The 8,452-nt window shown below is 40.3% G+C and overlaps 1 pseudogene; it reads left to right on the top strand.

The window, feature by feature from the left end:
* The first annotated feature begins 7,480 nt into the window (after positions 1 to 7,480).
* LOC122433560 lies at positions 7,481 to 8,452 on the top strand (annotated as a pseudogene).

Here is an 8,452-nt window from a genome sequence, read left to right as displayed (position 1 = left end):
CTCACATGCTAGCAAAGTAATGCTCAAAATTCTCCAAGCCAGGCTCCAACAGTACATGAACCACGAACTTCCAGATGTTCAAGCTGGTTTTAGAAAAGGCAGAGGAACCCTAGATCAAATTGCCAACATCCGTAGGATCATCGAAAAAGCAAGAGAGTTCCAGAAAAAACATCTACTTCTGCTTTATTGACTATACCAAAGCCTTTGACTGTGTGGATCACAATTAATTGTGGAAAATTCTGAAAGAGATGGGAATACCAGACCACCTGACCTGCCTCCTGAGAAATCTATGTGCAGGTCAAGAAGCAATAGCTAGAACTGGACATGGAGCAATAGACTGGTTCCAAATCAGGAAAGGAGTACGTCAAGGCTGTATATCGTCACCCTGCTTATTTAACTTATATGCAGAGTACATCATGTGAAATGCTGGGCTGAATGAAGCACAAGCTGGAATCAAGATGGCGGGAGAAATATCAATAACCTCAGATACGCAGATGACACCATTCTTATGGGAGAAAGTGAAGAACTAAAGAGCCTCTTGATGAAAGTGAAAGAGGAGAGTGAAAAAGTTGGCTTAAAACTCAACATTCAAAAAACAAAGATCATGGCATCCAGTCCTATCACTTCATGGCAAATAGAAGGGGAAACAATGGAAACAGTGAGAGAGTTTATTTTCTTGGGTTCCAAAATCACTGCAGATGGTGACAGCAGCCATGAAATTAAAAGACGCTTGCTCCTTGGAAGAAAAGTTATGACCAACCTAGATAGCATATTAAAAAGCAGAGACATTACCTTGCCGACAAAGGTCTGTCTAGTCAAAGCTGTGGTTTTTCCAATAGTCATGTACGGATGTGAGAAGTGGACCATAAAGAAAGCTGAGTGCCGAAGTATTGATGCTTTTGAACTGTGGTGTTGGAGAAACTCTTGAGAGTCCCTTGGACTGCAAGGAGACCAAACCAGTCAATCCTAAAAGAAATCAGTCCTGAATATTCATTGGAAGGACTGATGATGAAGCTGAAACTCCAATACTTTGGCCACCTGATGCGAAGAGCTGACTCATTTGAAAAGACCCTGATGCTGGGAAAGATTGAAGGCCGGAGGAGAAGGGGATGGCAGAAGATGAGATGGCTGGATGACATCACCGACTCAATGGACTTGGACTTGAGTTTGAGTAAGCTCCAAGAGTTGGTGAAGAACAGGGAAGACTGGCGTGCCACAGTCCATGAGCTTGCAAAGAATTGGACACGACTGGGTGACTGAACTGATTGAGTCTCTGTTAAAAGCATAAAACTCCTAATTGACTTACCAAAGGCATCATGAAGCTTATGGCTTTAGTACCTATTATTTTACCTCAAAGGAAAACATCCCTCACCCTTGTGGAGGAGATGAATAGCAATTTTCTAGTGATTTCAGGAGATGTGCCCTGACAGAAGTCAATAATTTGAAGGCTCGTGAGACCTTTGTAACACAGAATCCTCAGTCTTAGAATTGGACAAAACATGAGCTCAAGATTGAGAGACAGTACAAAGAGGTGAGACCTTTGAAAGACAGGAGAATTCATGGAAAAAGTAGTAAAAACTGGAGTCACCTGAGGGCCAATCTGGTCTATTAGGAATAGACAATCAGCCGGGGGTTTTCCCCTTGTGTCCAGATCGGTGTCCCACAGGAAAATGGTATGCTCAGAGGTACAGGTAATAATAAAAAACAGTGCCTAATGAGCAGACCCCAGAAACTGTAAATATCTTCCCTGCTATTGTTCCTGAGCATGAGCACCCTTAAGCTGGAAGAGGGCATGGTTGTTGATTTTAGATTCCTAAGTCTGGCTCGGAAACTGATGTTTCACTTCTTTCTGCTGTCCTCTGTGGTAACAGATCCTCTGTCTCCTTCCAGAGAAGAATTAAGACTTCCACACAGAGCCCTTCCTCTCAGATACCCCATTCAGGTGAGTCTGGGAGCTTGGTAGGTACTTCAGGAAAGATTCAAAGAGGAGGGAAGTGGAGAATTTCCACCCAAGGTCACCTGAGAGAAAAACTAAACTAGCCCAGAGCCTAGAGATTATTTGCTAGGTAGATTGATTAATGGATCATTAATTTATTTAGTACATTAGAAGGAGAAGTGTCCTTTGAACTCAGAAATACAAGAATCATTGCAACAATTAAATGATGGGGATGCAAGTCCTTTTGGAGGAGAATAAAGAAGGGAACAAAGGTGTAAAATAGTTCCAATAAAATTATATCTGAAGCATTTTGTATTGAAGAGGAGTAGCAAATAGAGTATTAGCCATGGAGGCCTATGCAGTGAACTGAAAACATTTAAAAATATTTACTATGGGGTGTATTTGAGCATGTTCTGTATTTATTAGAAATCCCAGACCACAAGAAGTCAATATAACTTTGCAACAGCAGTTCTTAAGATGAACATTTTGCATTGGTAGCATGTTGAATATTCACATGAAAAAAATTGTATTTAATATGAAAAGGGAGTATGCTAAAGAGCCTTACTTTACAATCGTTTTATTACCTAGTTGTGGAAGTGATGGATGCATTTGAGAGGTAGAAAAAAAAGTTTGGCCTCACTGCATCATCATCTTCATCCACAGGAAGGAACTACACTAAACTTTTTACATATGTTGACTAAATCAGTTGATCACCTCAGACGTAGATACCGCTATCCCCATCATTTGAGTAAAGATTCGTGGGTCAGGAAGATCCCCTGGAAAAGGGAAAAGCTACCCACTCCAGTATTCTGGCCTGGAGAATTCCATGAACTATATAGTCCATGAGGTCACAAAGAGTCAGACACGACTGAGCGACTTTCACTTCACTTTCACTAACATTTTAAATGATTTGTTTGGCTCTCCATAGATCAACAGCTAATACATGGTAGATCCGATATTCTATAGGTGGTTTCATGATTCTGAAAGTTTTGCATTTAATACCACTTAGACAGTCTCTTTCCATTTCATCTTTTACAATCCCTAATATTGTATGTTGTAATTTTCTGCTGTAAATTGAGGGTTGATTCCCTTTGCTCATTTTTCTAAGGGCATGTTCAATCAATAAGGTGTCTCAACATTGTGAGGTATCATTCCTTTCCCTGGAGAATAAATTTTTTTTTTTTTTTTTTTGCTGCTTTAGTAGTTATTCTGGGTGTCAAGGGGCTATACTGGGATGGGAATGCTGCGAGAACCAAAGAAGCTTTCTCCCTATCACAATCTCTCAGAAATCTCCTGAGAATCTTGGATCTCTTTCCTTTCATATGTCTTTGTCTTTTCCCTCTCTCTGTTTTTGAAATGCTTTTTTGGTTTCCTTAAATATGAGACACAAGCTGGTCATATAAATAGGGAACCCCATGTCCATGTTAGCTTTCCAACTGGAATTGGGTTACTGTTTCTATGTTCTTTAGGTGAAAAATAATCAGATGTCCACAGCTTCCTTTGTATCATTTATTTCCTAATCATTGTGACACTGGTGAGAAGATCCTGGTAGTAACATGACCCCAGGAAATCATAAAATGGTAATGCACTCGGTGTGTCTATGTGTTGTATGTTGGTTGTGTGTGTGCCCTTGTATTTTGAGGGGCAGGAGCTGTTCTCAGGGCAGTGGTCCCCAGGCCATAAGCCCCAAAATCTGACCTTTAGTACAGATGCCAGAATGTTAACCAACAGATGAAAATAAGACATCATCATTACCCACAGGATTCCTGTGGGTAATTATCTACAAAATTGATGAAATATGAGGGATGGCCTGTGAATGAGGACTCCCTGTGTCTTGAAGTTTCACTGCAGCAGAAAAGTCACCTGGTTTCTCCACATCCTCTGACAATATCTTCCATCATATTCCCTCTTGTCTCCTCTCAGCACACTGGCCCCATTTTGAGTTTTGGACGTCTGAAACAAGCCCCTTTTTCAGAGTCTTTGCTAAGTCTCTTTCCCTTGTGAAAGTGTTTGTAGCTCAGTCCTATCTGACTTTTTAACCCCATGGACTGTAGCCCTCTGTCCATGGGATTCTCCAGGCAAGAATACTGGAACGGGTTGCCGTTTCCTCCTCCAGGGGGAACCCCAGGGACTGAACCCCAGCTCTCCCGCATTGCAGGCAGGGTCTTTAACATCTGAGCCACCAGGGAAGCCCCTCTTGTCCTCATAGGGCAACCATTTACCCCTGAGAACCTCATGTCTTGTATTCGGTCTTCCTTGAGTTCTCTATTTTTATTTGCAGGTCTTTTTGAGTTCCTAATAAAAAATAATACCCTTTCCACTACTTTTATATCTACTCTTTCTTTCTTCTTGACAGATGGTAGTACCTGTCACCATCTGACATGATATATAATATTCTTATTTATATTTTTCACCATCATTATATTCTAGGGAATTTTTCTCTTAGTGCCTTATACCTTTTGCCTAGAGGATGGTCGGTACTCAGCATTTATTTCTCAAATTCATGAAAGCATCTCTCATTAAACTTTGCAATATACGACCTCTTTGGGGAAAATCTGAGTATGGGGTAGGAATCGCTTGTCAGAGAAGTCATGGGAGATCCCTTGAAGAGCATTCATGGGTGCTTGCTTAGTTGCTCAGTCATGTCCAACTCTTTGCAACCTCATGGACTGTAGCCCGCCCGGCTCCTCTGTCCATGGAGATTCTCCAGGCAAGTATACTGGAGTAGGTTGCCATCTCCTCCTCCAGGGAATCTTCGCAACCCAGGGACTGAACCCGAGTCTCCTGTCTCCTGCATTGCAGGCAGATTCTTTACCTGCTGAGCCACCCAGGAAGCCCTTAAAAGAGGATGAGATCTGTACAAATATATATGTTGATTTCTTGACTGCCTAATATAAATAGTAGCAATTCAAATGTATTAGCAATGTATTAGTAGTCATTATTTTTTGTTTCTTGGTAGTCACTACCACCATATGGTACCAGGCAATGTTACACAATTTTCAAGTTTTCTTCTGGGAGTGTCAAAAGAACCAGAACTGCAGTCCCTCACAATTTGAGCTTTTTTCCTCCATGTACATAATCACTGTGTTCAGAAATTTGCTTAACATCCCAGCCATCAGTTCAGACTCCCACCTCCACATGCCCACATACTTCTGCCTCTCTAATCTGCCCCTTGTAGCCATCTGTTTTGTCACCACCACAATTCCAAAGATGCTAGTGAACACACAGAGAAAAGTTATAACCTATGAAAGGTGCATCAGTCATATGTATTTTTACTTATACTTTGTAGCATTGGATGTAGTATTGGATGTCTTTCTTCTGACCGTGATGATCTATGACCACTTGTTGGTCATCTGCCACTCCCTGCACTAAGTGATCATCATGCACAAGTCATCTTATATCAAGTAGGATATCATAATATCTTTATTATCAAATGAAATTATATGCTGTAATCTCCTCTGTGCTCTGAGTCCGTAGTCAGCAGTCAGTCTCTACACTGTATCTAAGGCTCATCCATGCTGCGTGTGGCTGAATGCTCTTCCAATTTATTATCAGTTTACTACATTCTTATATTTAGGTTAATCTTCTATTTACAGCAAAATGAGTTTATTATGTGAATTAATTAAAATTAATTCCATTGCTTCTGTCTATATATAGCACTTGACTTTCTATCTAGTTAAAAGAGATATTTTCCACCCTATAAAGTGAAAATCAGCTACATGTGCTCCATATACTACCCTTAGCTATGCACCATGCAGTTTTCCTTTTTATCTAAATTATTGGAGTCTAATTGCATAAATAATAATATATTATAAATTTTATATATTAAAAATTGCATACAACCGTATAATTGCACAAAATAAACTGCATATTTAAAGTGTGCATTTGATGAATTAAAGGAGCTATACAAAAATCAAGGTACATATTGCTTGCTTCCATTTGTGTTTAACTTAAGACAGTGCACATGAATTTTAGCTACTTATTATGTAATTGTCAACAAATTTAAAAATAATTGTTAAATTTAAAAAATTTAGCTTCCTGAGCCTTGGTTTCCTTATTTCTGAAGATAATGTGGGATACTAAATATAACTTCATATAGATGCTGTGAAGAATGGTGAAATGTGTGGTAATTTATTTTTAGTATAAAGAAAATATTCAAGGGCAAAGGTTATATTTGTGCGCATGTGCGTATATATTTTTTTCAAGAATATGCACATGTATACCCACACAGATATCTATCTTTTAGTCCATCGCATATGTTAAAGGGTAATATGAAAACTGAAAATGATAGAAATAAAAAGAATGAACATTTGAATTAATATGAAATAAAAGAAAGCTGAAATCGATTTAAAGTAAGATGGGTAATCTTAATTTTAATAATATGTTGCTTTTCATATTTCAGTGCCAGAAAAGTCCCACAGTGAGAACCACAGTTACGTTTATGCAATGAGAGATTTACTGTGCCAGCTGACAGAGTGGAATATATCCAACCTGATTTAAAATTTTTTTTCTACTTAATGTGAATTTTCAATATAGATTGCCCTTACTCAAGGGAAACTAAATGAATTACTTGATAGGCTTAAACTCATTTCCCTAAAACAATTTTATTGAATCAATGTCTCTATGATATTCCTGTTGCCACTATCACAAAAGACCACTTATTGGCTGAAAAGAAACCAGTTTATGCTCTTACAGTTCTGCAGTTCAGAAGCCTGAAATGGGTCTCAGTGGGCTAAAATCCAGATGTCTGCAGGACTGGGTTCCTTTTAGAACCTCCAAAAAAGAATCCATTTACTTTCTTTTCTAAAAAAGATATATTAAAAAAAAAAAAAGACATATTTGACTGTGCTGGGTCTTAGTTGCTGCACATGGGAGCTTCTGTCTTCCCTGTGCCTTGTGGGGTTTTTTAGTTTCAGCATATAAACCCTGCAGTAGGAAATGGCAACCCATTCCAGTATTCTTGCCTGGAAAACTCCATAGACAGAGGAGCCTGGAGGGCTACACTCCATGGGGTTACAAAAGAGTCAGGTACGACTGAACATGCACACATGTGAACTCTTTGATGAGACATGTGGTATCTAGTTCCCTGACCAGGGATCAAACCTGGGTCCTCTCCGTTGGGAGTGTGGAGTCATAACTACTGGGCCACCAGGGAAGTCCTCGTAAACTATTTTGTTTGCTTCTATTCTTTCCCCATCATTGGACTGTAGGGGCTTTGTTTTTTTCAGCACCTTGTACTTATTGCCTAGATAGCATCTGCATTGTGGTGGGCACTCGATAGGTACCCCTCAAGTGCATGAAAGATATTCTCAGTAAAGCAGTAGAATGCATGACTTCTTGGGGAAACTGCTAATATGTGACCAAAATTCCTAACCAGAGGTGAAGTGGGAGACCCTCTAAAGAAGACAAACCCATACACAAAATATCAAAATTAACTTCTTGAGTGCAAATATATATATATTGTGACCTTGCAACCCAGCGAGTACTGCCAGTTATGTGAAAATGAGTCATGCTATTATCCTCTTCTCTATTAGTCCCCTTCATCACATGGAACCATGGAATCTTACAGGAGTTTCAGAATTTATTCTTCTGGGGTTTTCAAAGGAACCAGAATTACAGACACTCATATTTGTGATTTTCCTCTCCATGTACCTGATCACTGTGTTTGGAAATCTGCTCATCATCCTGGCCACTGTCCATGACTCCCACCTCCACACACCCATGTACTTCTTCCTCTCCAACCTGTCCTTCGCAGATATCTGTTTTACCACCACTACCGTCCCCAAGATGCTGGTGAACATCCAGACACAGAGCAAAGTCATAACCTATGCAGGTTGCATCACCCAGATGTACTTTTTCCTATTCTTTTCAGGGTTGGACATCTATCTTTTGACCGTGATGGCCTATGACAGGTTTGTGGCCATCTGCCATCCCCTGCATTACATGGTTATTATGAACCCCCGACTGTGTGGACTCCTGCTTCTGGTGACCTGGATTATAAGTGTCTTGCATTCATTGTTACAAAGCCTAATGGTGTTGCGGCTGTCCTTCTGCAAAGACGTGGAAATCCCCCACTTTTTCTGTGAACTCAATCAGATGGTCCAACTTGCCTGATGTGACACCTTTCTTAACAACATGGTGATGTATTTTGCAGCTGTGCTGCTGGCTGGCGGTCCCCTGGCTGCTATCCTTTTCTCATATTCGAAGATCGTTTCCTCCATACGTGGGATCTCATCAGCTCAGGGGAAGCAAGCAGCGTTTTCCACCTGCGTGTCTCACCTCTCAATTGTCTCTTTATTTTTTTGTACAAGCCTAGGGGTGTACCTTAGCTCAGCTGCTACCCACAGATCACACTCAAGTGCAAAAGCTTCAGTGATGTATGCCGTGGTCACGCCCATGATGAACCCCTTCATCTACAGTCTGAGGAATAAAGACATAAAGGGGGCTCTGAAAAGATTCCTGGGGGTGGCAGTTATAAAAGGGACAGTGGTCACAGGGCTGAAGAGTTGCCTATGA

Source organism: Cervus canadensis, chromosome 32, assembly GCF_019320065.1.
Source record: "Cervus canadensis isolate Bull #8, Minnesota chromosome 32, ASM1932006v1, whole genome shotgun sequence".
Classification (NCBI taxonomy): domain Eukaryota; kingdom Metazoa; phylum Chordata; class Mammalia; order Artiodactyla; family Cervidae; genus Cervus; species Cervus canadensis.
This window is presented reverse-complemented; position numbering and strand designations above follow the sequence as displayed.